This window comes from Rhinatrema bivittatum, chromosome 3, assembly GCF_901001135.1.
Source record: "Rhinatrema bivittatum chromosome 3, aRhiBiv1.1, whole genome shotgun sequence".
NCBI lineage: Eukaryota > Metazoa > Chordata > Amphibia > Gymnophiona > Rhinatrematidae > Rhinatrema > Rhinatrema bivittatum.
Window position 1 is genome coordinate 352,657,654 of NC_042617.1, and position 17,963 is coordinate 352,675,616.

The following is a 17,963-nucleotide window of genomic DNA, read 5'->3' on the forward strand; positions in this document are numbered from 1 at the left end:
CCCAGCAGCTGAATGCATCAGGTGCAGCCTATGGGTAAGTTAAGGTTACCTGCAAAAAAAAAATCTGGGGTGTGGGATTGGGGGATTAAAACAGGAATTTGAGGGCTGGGGGAAGGTAAATATGAAACTGGGGAAGGGCGAGAGTCCCTGGGTTGGAGATTTTTTGGCTCAAGTCTGACAGTACCCGTCTAGGGTCAGCTTGCTATACTTTTGTGAGTCACTGAATCACACGGGCCTGCTTCAAAAAAATCCCCCGGGCTGATATTTTCCTACAATCTCCCCCTGGTACAGAATACACATTTTCATTTTAGTTTCTTATGTTTTGATTATGGGGTGGATTTGGCCTAATTTCATTTAATTGGGGTGGGTTTTTTGTGTTTGTGTGAATGTGTATGTTTCATTTGTTTTGGGAAATAGAACTATTTTCAAATAGTGCCCGCTATTTGCAATTTTTCAGCTTTTCAGTTTAAGAACATAAGAACATAACATTTGCCATACTGGATGAGACTGAGGGTCCATCAAGTCTAGCATCCTGTTTCCAACAGTATCCAATCCACTGGCAGGATCCCAAGGGGTAGACAGGATTCCAAGCTGCTTATCCCAGAGATAAGTAGTAGATTTCAGCAACTCCACCTTAATAATGGTTTATAGACTTTTCTTCCAGGAACTTATCCAAGCCTTTTTTTTTTAATGCAGCTACACTAACAGCTTTTACACTTCAGGAATGTTACATTCCAGAGTTAAATTATGCATTCATTTAAACAAATATTTTCTCCTATTTGTCTTAAATGTATTACCTAGTAACTTCATTGAGTGTCCCCTACTCTTTGTAGTTTTTGAAAGAGTAAACAGGCGATTCGTGATTACCCATTCTACTCCACTTATTATTTTATAGACCACTATCATATCTCCACTCAGTTTCTCTCTTCTCTAAGTTGAAGAACCCTAATCTCTCCCTCTTCTCCTCAGTGGGGAAACATTCCATCCGCTGTATAATTTTGGTCGCCCTTCTCTGTACCTTTTCAAATTCCACTATATCTTTGTTGAGATGCAATGATGACCAGAATTGCATAACCACTACGTGATCTTTTTGTTTATTACTTTACAATGCTATTTTCTTTTGAGTTCACCTCCTAATCTTATATACACCTTTATGATTTGTGCCTGCTTGTGTCTGATGTTTGTATCAACAATAGAGAAGAGCTGTCGAATCCCAATAACAAAATCATAGAATGAGGAAGGGGAACAAAAAAAAACCACTTTCAAAAAATGGTCCTTACACCCATCCTTCTAAGGTGTCAGCAAGCCTGTCAGTGTGCCCTGCAGTGCAGGGGCCACACTGTCAATTCATTCAACCACCTTGGATCAACAAATATATTTTTCAAGTTTTTTTTAAAGAATGCACATTAAACAACTAATGCACATTAAACAAGAATGCACATTTAAACAACTAATATTTTCCTGGGGCTTGAATGTGATTTTTTTTTCAGCAAAAGACTAGTTGTCTGCAAACTCTTAATTTTAATGTACATCCTTAAAAAACAATCTTGAAAAAATATATTTGTTGTTCCAAAGTGGATGAATGTATTGACCAGGTGGGTCTTGCACTGCAGGGCACTCTGACAGGCTTGCTGACACCTTAGGGGGATGGTGTAGGACCAATTATTGAAATAGTGGTTTTTGTTTCCCTTTCTCATTGTGTATTGTCCGATGACTGTATTGCTTATTGTTAACCTTTGTTTTCTGTTAAAAATGCAGAGCGATACGGAGGCATGAAGATATTCTCTGTTTTATTCTCCATTTCTTTCCTAATAATTCATAGCATTGTGTATGCTTTCTTGTGCCGCCACACACTGAGCAGATGATTTCAACATATTATCCACAGTGACACCTAGATCCTTTTCCTGGGTGATGGCTCCCAAGTTGGAACTTTGCATTGTGTATCATAATTTGGGTTGCTCTTCCCTATGTGCAATACTTTGCACTTGTCCACATTAAATATCATCTGCTTTTTGGATGTCCAGTCTCTCAGTCTTGCAAGGTCCTTTTGCAATTTCTCATTATCATCTTGTCATTTAACAATTTTGAATAATTTTGTCAGCAAATTTGATCACCTCACTCATTTGATCTTTCTTCATTGAGAAAATTGACCATTAGCCCTACTCTATGTTTTCTATCTTTTAACCTGTTCTCAATCCATAATAGAACATAGCCTCCCATCCCATGACTTTTTAATTTCTTCATGAATTTCTCATGAAGTACTTTGTCAAATACTTTCTGAAAACCAGGTAAAGTACTTCAACTGGCTAACCATTTCCATATATTTATTCATACCTTCAGAAAAATGTAGCAGGCTGCTGAGGCAAGATTTCCCTGGGCTAACTCCATGTTGGCTTTGTTTCATTAAACTATGATTATCTAAATGTTCAGTAATTTTGTACTTTATAATAGTAACAACCATTTTCCCAGCCCTGACTTCAGGCTCACCAGTCTTAAGTTTACTGGACCATCCCTAGCATCCTTTTTAAAAACTGGGGTTATCTTCAGGTACCATAGCTGATTTTAATGATAGTCTACAGATTACTAAAAATAGGTCTACAATTTCATTTATCAGTTCTTTCAGCCATCTGGGATACATACCATCTGGTCGAAGTGATTTACTACTCTTTATTTTTGTCAGTTTTCCTATTAAATCTTCTAGGTTCACTATTTGTTTCAGTTCCTCTGAATCACACTTTTAAATATTACTTTTGGCATGGGTATCTAATTTATATCTTCCTCAGAATAACCAAAGTAAAGAATTAATTTAATCTTTCTTCTATGGTCTTTTCTTTCCTTAGTGCCCATTTTACCTCTTGATCATCTAATGGTCCAACTGACTCCCTCATAGGCTTTTTGCTTCAAATGTACCTGAGCAAGTTTTATAATGAGTTTTTTGCTTCTATAACAAGCTTCTTTTCCATTTCTCTCATTGCCTTTTGTATCACTCCTTTGCATCTAAGTTGCTAGTAGAGATGTGCATCATACCGGTAATCGTTTCTGGTTTTGTAGACCTGTGGGAAATTTTGTTTCCTGCAGTTCTGACCATTTTTTTTTTTCGGCTGTCCTGATCCGAAAAAAAAACCCCCACCCGATCCTTCAGATTTAATTTTTTACAACCCCCCACAAACTTTCCTAAAGTCCCTGGTGGTCCAGCGGGGGTCCCAGGAACGATGTCCCCCTCTCGGGCCGTTGACTGCCAGTAAACAAAATGGCACCGGTGTCCCTTTGCCCTTACCATATGACAGGGGCTATCGGTGCCATTGGCACTGGCCATCCATTGCTCCTACCATGTGACAGGGGCCGGCCAATGGCACTGATAGCCCCTGTCACATGGTAAGGGCAAAGGGCCATCAATGCCATTTTGATTAGTGGCAGCCGATGGCCTGAGAGGGGGACATCATTCCTGGGACCCCCGCTGGACCACCAGGGACTTTAGGAAAGTTTTTTGGGAGGTCAGGAGGGTGGGGTATTGTAAATAATTAGATCTGAAGGATTGGGGTGGGTTTGGGTTTTTTTTTTTTCTGTGTGCCCTTTCTCCCCCCCCCCCCAAAAAAATAAAAAAACAATAAGAAAATCACATGACATTTCGTGGGGTTTTCCTATCATTTTCAGGCCCCCCAAACCATGACAAATGCACATCCTTAGTTGCAGTGCTTATATTGTTTCCTGTTTGTTCATTTGGATTCCGTTTCCATTTTTTGAAAAATGTTCTTTTGGCTAGAATAGTCTCTCACTTTACCTTTAACCATTCCAACAGTCATTTGGCTTTCCTTCCTTCTGCCTTTTTTAATGTGTGGAATACATCTGATCTGTATTTCCAAGATGGTATTTTTAAACAATGTCCATGCCTAGTGTAAATTCTTAACCTTTGCAGTTGCAACTTTCAGTTTTTTCCTAACCATTTTTCTCATTTTCTCATAGTCTACCTACTGAAAGTTAAATGCTATTGCAGTAGATTTCTTTAGTGTTCTCCCTCAAGTTATCAAGTCAAATTTGATCATTTTATAATCACTATTGCCAAGGGACCCCCATCACCTTTATCTCTGGCAGCAAATCACAAATTCCACTAAGGATTATATCTCAAATAGCTCCCCCTCTTGTTGATTCTTGTACAGCTGCTCCACAAAGCAGTCATTTATTTCATCTAGAAATGACTTCCTTAGTGTGTCCTGATGTGACACTTACCCAGTCGATACTGAGGTAATTGAAATTACCTATTATTACTGTGTTTCTAATTTTGTTAGCTTCCCTAATTTCTGTTAGTATTTCATTGTCTGTCTGTTCATTCTGGTCAGGTGGATGTTATTCTTTATTCATTTTAAATGAGTGGTCAGCCCCACCACAAATGCACCCGATGTGTGCAAGAAACTGGAGGTGATGTATATACAGTTAGCATGGCTATTTCCTTTGCTCATGCTGCTATATTTATTTGTATGATTAACTTTTTTTGTTACTCACAAGAATATAATTCTTAGTAGCTCATGTTATGTTAATTCTTCCTTAACCATTTTTTGCTGCCTTTCTCACACTCTTACTCTAATTAATATTACACTTTATTCTAATTAAGAATATTGTTTATAATTTGCAAATATTTTATTTTTCATCTTATCTGACATATGCAAAGGGAAAAAAAAACCCTCTGGTTTATAAGACACACTGGATGAATGTAAAGCACCAGTCATATTATTTATCTAAACATATCATTATCTTTTTCAAGTGTTGGTAGGTGCTCATGGAAGATAATGGATTGACAGAAGCAAAAAGACAAGTCCTTCATTCATCCACAGAGCAATTCTAAGATAGTCAGCAGCTATGGTTGCCAACTTTTCCACAGAGTAGGACTGGACACTTGAGGACTGGGAGGAGGAGGGTGGGGGGATAGTTGAGAAGAGTGTTCCCCCCACCTGAATTAATTTGCTTCCACTATCCATAGACCTGCATCCAGCATCCATACAGAGGACCCTCCAGTTCTTGCTGCTGTTTTTATAACTTGCTTTTTACCTGACCACCTGCTGCTGGACTTTCCCCAGGAACTGGCACTCAAACTTGTCTAGGCCCCAAGGGAAATGAGTGCTGGAAGAAGAAGCTGTAGTACTGGTGGGCCCGGACCTGTGACACGAGCCATGGGAGCAGAAGAAGCAGCAGCTATGCTGGCGGGCAGCGAAAGCTTCAGTTGGGAAGAGGCAGTGATGGTGGGCAGTGGCGTAGCTAGCAGGGAATCGGCGCCCATAACATCATGTGCAAGGATACAAGGCATACCAGGCAAAACTTACAGCCTTGAGCCCTCTCTCCCACCCCACAACCCTCTCCACACACAATTAAAAATTATGCATTTATAACAGATGTTACATGAAAAAGGACATTCAAAGTACAGTCTTCTGAAGTAAAAATATCACTTATAACAACATGTATATAAATATTTACATATACTGCTTTGGTGCCAACCAGAAAACCCTGTGCAAAAGACAAATGAACCCCAGATAGCATTAGGCATATTTTAATATATGATGGATATGTGCTTGGCCCTCAGAAAGCCAAGAAAACAATAAACCTTCCATATAAATACAGCACTAACTTCCAGCATTCAAGCAGTAACAACACTACCTAACACTGCAAATACTAAATCAGGCCCTAAAACCTGATACACAAAACCTGATACACCTCCTTGTGAGGATGACCGAGCAAATCTTCTGGGCTAGAACATAAAACCACACTGACTCCAGCCTTTTCTAATACAATTTCAAGTTTTATTACTATAATAGCAAAACAATATCACAGTAGTCTGCCTTATCTCAGGACAGTGTACTCATAAACCTTCAGTAGAGAGGGAATTGTGGGGGCCTCCTGATCCCAACTGGGCTCACATTCTTATTCCCCTGCCAGCAAGGCCCCACCCACAGAGCTCTCTCCTTGCATAGGATTGAAGGTGGACCAGGCTAAATGCCTGGTCCTGCACAGATTAAAGGGTGAAAATAAGGGTCACTGTATCACATACTCCCCCAGCTTGGACCCGTTGTTCTGAGCATTTTCACTCTCTCTGGATCCCATCCAGGGCAGTGCCTCACATCCCCACTTCCCTTCATCTGGCCTTCTGCCAGTTATGCTCAGGGTTGGGGTTCTAGGATCACGCTCATCCTCATCTACGAGGGTTACCCCAGACAACACTATGACCACCATTCACTGTGCCATTCACACAGTATGCACCCCCAGTCCTTTAATTGAGTCCCTTACTGGCACTGTGTTACGGTTTTGGGCTGTAGCATGGTGTGGTGAACACCACCTGCAGGAGTGACATAGGACAGGTGGACAGGAGCAATAGCAGGTGATCTGGTAAGGCTAGGAGGAGTCTCCAGAGCCGGGTGCAGGATGATAAGAATCCCTGGTGCTGGGTGCTGGCTGAGAGGTGTCTCTGTAAGCTGGGTGCTGGCCAAGTGGAATATCTGGAGCTGAGAGCATGGTGGTAAGAGTGAACTTCAGGAAACACTGGAACAGCATGTGGGTACACGTGGATGTGAATGCAGGTAAGCGTGAACTGTTACACTGGACCCAAGTGCAGGAATGGGTGAAATCAGAATAGCGTGCAGGTAAGCGTGAGACTGGATGCAGGTAAGCTTGAGCTGGAGGAGGGGAGCCAGAGCAAGGAAGGCAGACAATGATAGGACTAGACAAATCAGGACAAGGAGTACACTGAACATGAAAACACAAAATGCCCAAAGGCAGCAAAGCAAGGAAGTCCAAAGGAAGCAGGGGGAAGCAGAAGAGTAACAGAAGCTACAAAGGGATTCAGGGACAGGGGGGACAAGAAGGCAGGCAAGAACTAGAATGCATGTAGACCATAGAACAAGATCAGCAAAGGCCCATAGGCCACAGAGCAAGGCAGGGAAGCGGGATTGCCGAAGGCGTGCAAGGCAAGGAACAGATGGCTAAAGCAGGGAGTCCAAAGGAACTCAATGCCGAAGCACCAAGACATGGGCTAGGTGGGGTTAAATAGAGATTTCTGGACATGGAGCAGGTAGGCAAGGATGACCAGGCCAACCAGGGGAGCATACTCATGGGAGGTCTCTGGTGGTGAGGAGGCGGGCTGCACAGCAGCCAGAGTCGTAATACACTGGGTTTGAATTCCACCCAAGTGGAACTCTTTAGACTGGCTGTGGGACATCACATTGTGGTTTCTTTGGTACCAGTTGAGGATGCTCTTTGGTGTATGGTGCCTCCTCTTTGGCATTCCTCTCGGCACCCTCTGGCCACTCCCCAGTGCCAGTCCCTGGCTCCTATGAAGTGCCATGCATTGGCTCCTCTGCAGCCCCTCTCACTGGGATCTCCATGCTATCTCTCTCTGGGCTCTCTGTGGCTCCTCCCTTTGGGGTCTTCATGGTTCCTTCCTCTGTGCTCTCTGCAGTGCTTCCCACTGGGGTCTCATTGGTTCCTCCCTCTGGGTTCTCCTCAGCAGCACCTCCATCTGGTTTTTATGCCGTGCCTCCCCAAGCCAATTGGTGTTATATCCCACAAGCCACTCTTTACTGCCACCTTCTGGGCACTCTGTGTTGCCCCTTCCAGGCAAGGCAATGAAGCACTATCATGAGATTTCTTGTATCTTAGTCAGTGTAGGCTCATGCCTCTGGGAATCCTCCTGCTCAGTTGCCTTCCCCTCTGTGACTCTTACCACTCAGAGTCTGTTTTGGCTTTAGCCCAGTCATTTTTTCCAAGGCTCTCTGGAGTAGAGTCCTACTGAAGGTAGGGTTGATCTGCAGTCCTACCTAAGGTAGGGTTGATCTGCAGTCACATGACTCATTGAGCTGCTGTGTTCTCTCTGTGTTCCCATGGTGCCTTTCACGCTTTCCCTACACTGCCTACAACTGGCTTCTCTGCAATGGCTCTGTCTGGGTTATTTCCAGTGCTTCTCTCCACTCCCGGGCAATGCAAGATCTCCTCTGTACAGGAGGCAAAGAGAGGAAAGTCTGCTTCCAGCTTCTTTTTTTTCCAAAGCCCAAGACAGATGGCTTTTTATGAAACTGTTCTGTATCTGCCTTTGACCTTCCAGGAGGCTCTGAATCGAAGTTTGCAAACGTCCTTCAGTCATGCTTCCACTTGTTGACTTCTGGTGCTTAGTACAGAGCCTGAGCTGCAGAAACACCCTGTGCACACACCCACTGGCATCTTCAGTTATGCTAGGGACCAGGTCCTCTTCCAGCCACAGTGTACAATTGCTTTTCTCTCTTTCTTTATTTTTACTCTCTCTCTCTAAAGGTAAAAAAACAAACAAACCCAAAAAACCTACCTTTCTGGCACTAAATTCACAGAGAACAAGCCCTAACTCCAGATGGAGTTTGCCTCCATTGTCTGTGGAAAACCTATAACCAATTTCACTCTAGGCCCCATAGATCACGCTCTGTTTTGAAGGCACTTCCACTTTTTTTCTGAATGCTTTTCTTTCAGCCAGCATGCTTTACAGTTTCAGTAATCTGCAGCTCTAGCAGCTCTTTTCTTGTGTCCCAGCTCTTTTCTTTAGGCAGGGCACGCTCACACACACACACAATTTGTTTTTGTCTGCTTTGCTTCTGTGTGTTCTCGTGTACACGTCTGAGAGCAGTGCTTTACCTCCAAACTTCTTCTTTGGCAGATACCCCAGCTAACTTTCTTTTACTTTTCTATTCTCCCCTTGAATACACGGGTTTTATTTTTCTAGGTCAAGCAGAGAAAAAAATCCACGACCTGACACCATAGGTGAGGATAACCAAGCCAATCTTCTGGGCTGGAACAGAAAACCCCACTGATTCCAGCCTTTTCTAAAATAATAATTCAAGTTTTATTATTTTAATTGCAAAACATATCACAGAAGATCGCCTTACCTCAGGACAGTGTACCAACAAACCTTCAGTAGACAGGGACAGTATATATAGGGCTTCTTCATCCCAGCTGGGCTCACATTATTATTCCCCTTTCAGCAGGGTCTCACCCACAGAGCTCGCTCTCTCTCTGTAGGATTTAAGGTGGACCAGGCTAAATGCCTGGTCCCACACAGATTAAAGGGGTAAAATAGGGTCACTGTATCATACTCCTATTAGGAAAACAGAGTAAGTCAGGCTGCAAGAGATCCCTACACAGAAATTAAATATTAGCAGAGTATCTCATCTTGGTTACTCATGAAGAACACGGGCAGACACTCACCAAATTCAAAATAAACAGACCATGAAGTATAAATGGAAACATGCAGACAAATACTGAACTGCATACAGACAATGGCAAGAAGCCAGGGGACCAGGGATATACTAGACAGGGAAGGGGGAGCCCAGGGTTAACGTAGGGGAATGCTGGGCAGGGAGAGGTGAATGTCAATGGAGGGTATGCTGGGCAGAGAGAGGGCCAGGAGAGGAGTGCAGTACAAATAGGTGTAGACTCTTGGGTTTCATTACAGAACTCTTCACATTTTTGTTTAATAGTAGGTAATTCCAACTTATTAAGGGAGAAGAATAAGTAGTTTCCTTTTTTGTTTTTTACAACAACTACTGACTTGGATTGTTTGACTTTACTAGAACAACCCCAGCCACTAGAATAAAAAAAGGCTACTGTCAGTTGGTGGGGAAAAGGGCATTTCTAGCATCAACAAGTAGTATAGAAAATGGGGAAAGGGGCAGCTGAAGCAATGGGGCAGGTTACATAGTAACATATTAATGATGGCAGAAAAAGGCCAAATAGTCCATCCAGTTTTCCAAGCAAGTTTCTTGTGGTAGTAACTGCTGCTCCATGCAAGATACCCCCAAGCCTTATGATAAAGGTAGTAATATTAACGATCAAAACCAATCAACCGTCAAACCCATAACAAAATTTATGCTAGCAACATTTTTATAGGGTGAGCAGCCTTCTTGATAATTCATACAATACCTCTTGAATGTGATTTGCTTTTGGACTTGGCTGTAGATGCAATCCTATGCTTTTTCCCTTATGTCTGTATATCAGTACTCTGGACCATAAATGTCAGGGCCTTCGTTGGCTTTTGTCTGAATCCAATCACTCATGTTTACCCTCCCATCAAAGCAGAGAGCGTTGCTGTAGTTGCATCAACATCATGTAAGCTAATTGGTTAAGGGTAGTAATCCCCATGCCTTCTCTTAGGGTTATTAGCTGCCGCTCCATTCTGGTTACCCCCCATGCACCCTTTTTCTTAATTTTCAACTCCAGCCTTTAGGGATCCACAGTGTTTATCCCATACATTTTTTAATTTCTTTACTGTTTTCGTCATCACCACCTCTTCCAGAAGGGCATTCCAGGTATCTACCACCTTTTCCATTGAGAAATATTTTCTGACATTGTTTTTGAGTCATCCCCTCTGGAGTTTCATTTTGTGACCCCTAGTTCTACTGTTTCCTTTCCAATGGAAAAAGTTCAAAGTTCATGCATTATTAAGACCTTTAAGTTATTTCAAGGTCTGTATCATATCTCCTTGCATCTCCTCTCTTCTAGGGTATACATATTCATATTCTTCAGCCTTTCCTCATAAGTCTTCCAATGTAGACCCCATACCATTTTGGCTGCCTTTCTCTGGACCGACTCTGTCCTGTCTCTATTCTTTTTTAGATAAGTTCTCCAGAACCGAACACAGTATTCCAGGTGAGGCCTCACCAAGGACCTGTACAAGGGCATTATCACCTCCTTTTTCTTACTGGTTATTCCTCTTTCTATGCAGCCTCACATTCTTCTGACTTTAGCTATCACCTGTTGCAGATCTTAGTAGCATCTGAAAATAGATTACTGTTACCTTCTATCCCTTCTGCAATGTTGCTCAAATTGAGAAGAACTGGTCCCCAAACTGAACCCTGTGGTACTCAACTTAACACTGTTCTTTCTTCAGAGTAGGTTCCAATTACCATTGCACGCTATCTCTAGTTTAGACTTGAATGTGAGATCTAATGAATGGAGGCAGTTAAGCATAGCCTGCAGTGATTAGTGGGCTACCACACTGACAACATGGAGAGGGACACTACCAGACTGAAACCTGAGCTGAGAGTAAGAAAGAAGAAGGAAATCGGCTACAGCCGGACACCTTGTACAGTGCAGCACACCACCATCCCAGACAAAAAGTGAAGTGGATGGATTGCAGCAGATGCCTCGATCATTGGATGGGCTCAGGGGTAGCAGAGGTAGGGCAGCAGGCTGTAGCTGGATGGGACAAGTAAATTAAGAGACAGAGGAGGGATGCTTCCTCTGTGGCTGTGGGAGCCTGCATGCAGTTGATTGGTAGACTGGGCCCCACATATACAAGCATATCTTATTGGCTTGATTGAGTTTCATAGTTACCCTTGTAACCGGACACTGTACAAATGACTGGAAAACTGGACTGTCCAGTTCAAAACTGAGCAGTTGGTCACCCTACCAGTAGCAATGCATGAGTTTTCCTCCCATGAGCATGCCACAGAATTGGTACATGAGGAGTGGCATTGCAAACTATCAATTGTCCAGCCATAGAAGATCTACAGCTTTTCTTACTTTTCGTAGGAAAGCAATAGGGAAGTCAGAAGTTTGTGAGCCCTTTGAGAAGAGGAAAATATCTAGAGCATCTGAATGTAATCTACATTGAAGTGTCTGAATGGTGGAATATAGGAGTGTGCCTTTGTTTGCAACATATTGGCAACGTACATGCCATATTTGTTGTATTTGTGGGGGTCATGAAACGTATGGCGAACCCCCACGAATACAATGTATCACTAACAAATAAACCCCCACCCTCCTGACCCCCCCCCCAAGACTTGCCAAAAGTCCCCGTTGGTCCAGCGGGGGTCCTGGAACAATCTCCTGTACTCGGGCTGTCGGCTGCCGGTATTCAAAATGGTGCCGATAGCCTTTGCCCTTACTATGTCACAGGGCCTATGGATGGCCAGTGCAATGGATGGCCGGCGCCATCTTGTGCTCCTACCATGTGACAAGAGCTGACCAATGACACCGGTAGACCCTGTGACATAGTAAGGGCAAAGTCTTGGGGGGGGGGTCAGGAGGGTGGGGGATTGTAGTTAATTAAATTTAAAGGGTTAGGATGGAGGGTTTTTTGGGAAATGAATACATATGTAACTAATGAGCGGATCGGGGTCCCCCGAGAACGGATGCAACAAATTTGGGTCCCGGTGAATATGAATACCAAATGGGATGAATCCATCCCTGCTGCACATCCCTAGTGGAATATAAATCAAATAAATAAATAAAACAGAAATACAAGCCTCTGTATGCAATGGAGTAAAACCAGGACTGGATCACCCTACTCTAAAAACTTTGGACCAATTGACAACCCTCTACTATAAGATGACTGGAAGAAGCAGGGGTGTGTGTGCATGTATGTGAGGAGGGGGTGTCAGATCCTACCTTTAACATTTTTGTTGGCAGTTGAGGTTCCAAAACAAAGAGATGCAGTGGCTGTTATATTTCCTTCAAGCTCCAACTTACAGAAGGCCATTGTTGCCTGTGGTTAGGCTCCCCCATTTGCTTAGGTCTGCAGCCAATCATTGACTTGGTTAAGGACAGGATAAAGAGATTTTCTGGAAAGAGATAAGTACCGAGAGACTTTCAGCCACTAAGGCCCTGAATCCAGACTGCGGATTCCTGTGCTAGACCACAAAGTTATCGAATCCTCCATGTATGACTTAGAGCTTATTTCAATTGGGACAATGCAGTCAGATTCTTTTCATGCTGCTCTTTCCGTGGACTCATTACATTAATAAATAATAAAACAGATGAAGGGGCCTATGCACTAAATAATGTAATAAAAAAAAGTTTTAAGTAAACCCCCACTCCCGGGGCCAGTTGTACAAATGGGATCACTACAGGGAAAAATTGTTATTGTATAAGACCTATGTCGCTAGGTACTCTGTAGGTTCTTTTGGGGGTTGGAGAAAACCAAGTACAGTTTCAAGGCCATCTGTTCCCATATTTGCTAATTTCTTTACACATCAAACCTCTTAATAGGAGCTATATCTGAATGCACAAAACCTGGATTTTTATCTAGATATGCCCTGATCCTTCCCCTCCTCCCACAGATGAAAGATAAATAAACACAAAGAATATAATTCAGCACAAGTTTACTGAATAAATATGATGAACTTTGAAATAGTAGAAATATACTTTACACATACTGTATGCAGACAAATAAATAATAGGGATGGGCATTCGGGAGAACTCAAAACAAAACAATTGAAAATCCAATTACATTTTGCAAACTACAGCTTCCTTAGTGAGAGTACAAAAATAATTTGCATGCAGAACCCAGAAGTGTAGAGCTGCACCCCAAAATTCCCATGCTATCCAGCCCAAAATGAAAGGGATGGTTAGCATGAGGGAGTTCCTTCCTTTGCCCCCAGTCCAACAATGAATTGCCTTCAGCAATATCAATGTACCTTCCTAACCCTCTGACACCAAGATAACTCTACCTATACCTTCTAAAGATCTGGAAGTGAAGATGATGGAAACAGGGCTCTTGATGATTAAAAGGTGTTTTGCAAAATATTAAAAGCTATTTTTTTTTAGTTAAGCATTTCAGGAGTTAATGTAATTTATGCCCAGAGGGGGCATGATGGTCCAGCAGCTTATTTAACCTGGAAATTAGCATGTGTTGTTATTTATGCAGGTAATGACAGCTTTGGTTCTGTAATAGCATGAAGATCTATTTATTTTGTTTTATTTCTTATTTTGTATGCTTACATTTTAATTTTTGTTTGTTTATATGTTATTGTTATTTGTTTTATCTGGAATACACTTAGTATGACAGGGTCACTATAAGCAGAATACAAATGTTTAACATAAATAAATAAATAAATAAATAGCGGAAGATAGCACAACTGCTTCCTCCCTGCTGACTTCGAAACTAGTGCTGGTGGACCTTTCACAGTCCTTTTCCCTGAAAGTCACTTTCTTCATGGTTTTCAAAGAACTTGACTTATTTCATGGAACCCCCATCCCATTCCGATCCATTCTGATCCTGAGCACAGGCGCACATGAGGAGGGCAACGGAACCCGCGAGGCCCCATGACCTCTCGGGGGGTTCCTGCTCACTCTTTACAAGGCCTTTAGGATTTTGCTCTACTCGAGGAGCACTCCGAAAAGAACTAGGGATGTGAATCGTTTTAGGACAATTAAAATTATCGTCCGATAATTTTAATATCGTCTTAAACCGTTATGGAACACAATACAATAGAGATTCTAACGATTTATCGTTATAAATCGTTAGAATCGTGAGCCGGCACACTAAAACCCCCTAAAACCCACCCCCGACCCTTTAAATTAAATCCCCCACCCTCCCAAACCCCCCCCAAATGACTTAAATAACCTGCGGGTCCAGCGGCGGTCCGGAACGGCAGCGGTCCGGAACGGGCTCCTGCTCCTGAATCTTGTTGTCTTCAGCCGGCGCCATTTTCCAAAATGGCGCCGAAAAATGGCGGCGGCCATAGACGAACACGATTGGACGGCAGGAGGTCCTTCCGGACCCCCGCTGGACTTTTGGCAAGTCTCGTGGGGGTCAGGAGGCCCCCCACAAGCTGGCCAAAAGTTCCTGGAGGTCCAGCGGGGGTCAGGGAGCGATTTCCCGCCGCGAATCGTTTTCGTACGGAAAATGGCGCCGGCAGGAGATCGACTGCAGGAGGTCGTTCAGCGAGGGTTCCGGCGCCTCGCTGAACAACCTCCTGCAGTCGATCTCCTGCCGGCGCCATTTTCCGTACGAAAACGATTTGCGGCGGGAAATCGCTCCCTGACCCCCGCTGGACCTCCAGGAACTTTTGGCCAGCTTGTGGGGGGCCTCCTGACCCCCACGAGACTTGCCAAAAGTCCAGCGGGGGTCCGGAAGGACCTCCTGCCATCCAATCGTGTTCGTCTATGGCCGCCGCCATTTTTCGGCGCCATTTTGGAAAATGGCGCCGGCTGAAGACAACAAGATTCAGGAGCAGGAGCCCGTTCCGGACCGCCGCCGTTCCGGACCGCCGCTGGACCCGCAGGTTATTTAAGTCATTTGGGGGGGGTTTCGGGAGGGTGGGGGATTTAATTTAAAGGGTCGGGGGTGGGTTTTAGGGGGTTTTAATGTGCCGGTTTTGCGATTTTTCGATTTTTCACGATTTTTCACGATTTTTCACGATATTTTACCCCCCCAAACGGCAACAATACGATTCCCTTTCCCTCCCAGCCGAAATCGATCGTTAAGACGATCGAGGACACGATTCACATCCCTAGAAAAGACCAAGTGCACACCGATGCAGTTATTCAAACTAAAACTTTTCACTGACTGAGGGTAAGGAAATCAAAGTCCAGACAAGATAAACGCTTCTGAACAATGCGCCAACAGCAACTCAAATCAAAAGTCACAAAAAAAAAAAAAAAATCTCTATCCACCTCCTCACACTTCTTCCCCAAAACAGGTCAGCTCTTTAGGACAGGTACCCCTTTCATACTGGACCCTCCTAGTACCTGTTTTGTAGCTATAATCTTTTCTCCAAGATCTTTTTCCTCTTTCTCTCTCTTCTTTGGAGTCTCAGGCTGATTTTAGCTTGAACTTTCCAGGGTAGCTTACCCGCTCCTCTGGCATCTTTCAGTATACTGGTCCAAACACTCTCCAGATAAATCCTCTTCTCCTTAGTGTGGACAGGTTAAAAACATAAAGTTCACCGTGGTGCAGGGGCACCCATGCTCCATGGAAGGCACCTCTGGCAGGCTGATTGAGGGCAGGGGCAGGGAAGACATCACCCACTGTAGGAAGGCTTTCCTTCTGCCCCTCTGTGGCTCTCAGAAATGGGGGGGGGGGGGGGGGGGAGGGGCCCAGAGCAAGTGCTGTGTTGCTACCCTGGCTCTTCCCAAACACCGCAGCAGTGATGGAAAGGCTCCTGGCTGCCGAGGTTGCAATGAGAGGTAGGGGAGGGTGGCAGCAGAAAGCGGCGTTGAACCATGGGCAGCTCCCACTGTGGCGGACAGGCTTCATCAAGGTCGGTAGCGCTGCCTTAACGACATCACCGCTGCAGTCCTTAAAGTGCCTGGTCAAAGAGGCAGCAGCACAGCGGGGGCAGGAGGTATAAGGAAAAAAACCAAAGAAAGAAAGAAATTAAAAATAAATTGAAATAAAAGACGGGGAAAGGGAGCAGAAAGCGACAGAAGGCATCCAGCAAGCCCCAGCCATGGAAATCAAGACCCCCCACAGCCCCGGGAGTGACAGCATGCAATGGGGGGACGGCAGGAGGATGTCAATAGCGGCAAGTTATCTGGCTAATTCTAAGTATTGGAGCTGTCTGGATAACGTATCCAGCTAACTGAAATCTGCCCCAGACCGCCCCGGATATTATCAAGCCTAATTTTAGATGGAGAATGAGTTATCCATCTTTAATTTAGCTGGATAAGTTCCCTAAATATTCAGAAGGTGGCATTAAGCCAGTTAACTTGTCAGTTATCTGGCTAAACGCCTCTGAGAATTGACCTCACTGAGATCATTATATAATACATTTCTACGGAACTTTTCTGTTTCAGCTTTGATTGGTGCTATTTGAACTGCACTAATGTTCTTCCCCAGTTCCCTTTGGGTTCTCTAAATATTTTACCTTGATGTCTCTTACTTCTGTTTTCTTGATACCTCTTTTGTGCTTCTGCTCTTAATTTCACTTAGTTACTGGGGTATATGAATTTAAGATCTCCTCACGCGTCTGGCAGTGGCATCTCCATAAGTAATAGTATTCTTTTCTCCTCTATGCATTTTATCCAAGGAGGAACTGTTATTCTCCTTTTTCTTCTGTGTCCTTGAGTCCTCGTCGGTAGGGATCTCCTAGTAATGATTTTTGCTGCACAGCACTGTGTGCGACTTATTTCTGTGACTTCAATACTGTCCATTACATTTTAAAGAGCTTCCTACCACAAACTTTCAAACAGAAGTTACAGTGACTGGCTGGGTTTTTTTTAACAACTTGAAACACTCATTATCATTTCTCCATGAAGCTTCATGAAATCTTTGCAGCAGGTTAAAATTCAACAGCAGTGTAACCTACCTCTTTCTGAAGGTTATGTAACTGATGGAACTGCCAACCAGCTTAATCGAAAAAGAAGACGGGGACCTAGGGGAGGCCATTCATTAAAACCTAGACCAATGGTTGCTAATGACTTTGGTGGACTTAATTAGTTCTTATGGGATTTTTATAGTCTCCTATCTGGATTAGGGAAGGGAGTAAAAATTGGACACAGTACTTTGCCGGAGTCAGGGGAAGCTACTACCTCTATCTTTTCAGCAAATAGGGGAATTTGGCTAAAAGCAATGAGTCTATCTGAGACCTTCACATAATTCAATTAAGCAAACTACAGTGGTATTTAAGTAAAGATTTCAGAATCAAATACTGCAGAACTTACCAGGGGTTCTTTTGCACTCTCCCATGACAGGGTCTTGTAATCCTACCATTATAACTATAAAACTCACCCGGTGCCTCACCGTTGTGTCAGAGAAATCCTGAGAGAGGTTCTGTTTGTATACAGCAAGATTTCTAATATTTCCTGGACTTTACAAGGTCAGAGAAGCCACGTTTGTTTTTCAACTTTGTTAAGTGTTGATTCTCTTAAATTATGTATGGTTCATTTGCTATTTTGTCAAGTGTAGCCATTCAGCAGTTTAATAAAAGGCTGAATTATACAGGATAAGTGACAAAAGGGCAAAGCAAATGAACTGCATTCATTCAACTGGACCCGTGTTTCAAAGACATGAAAGAGAATACAGGCAGAACTTACCTGTTAGCATGAAGGAAATATGTCAGTTTAAGAAAACATCCATTAAACAAGGTGCCCTTTCTCTCATATTGTAAAGAAACAAATTAGTTGAAAAGTTGTTGAGCTAAATATTTTGACATAATAGTCTAGAATAGTTTTGCTTTATAATAATAATAATTATTCTTATAATGTTGATTTATGGTGCGCCTGTCATCCAGACA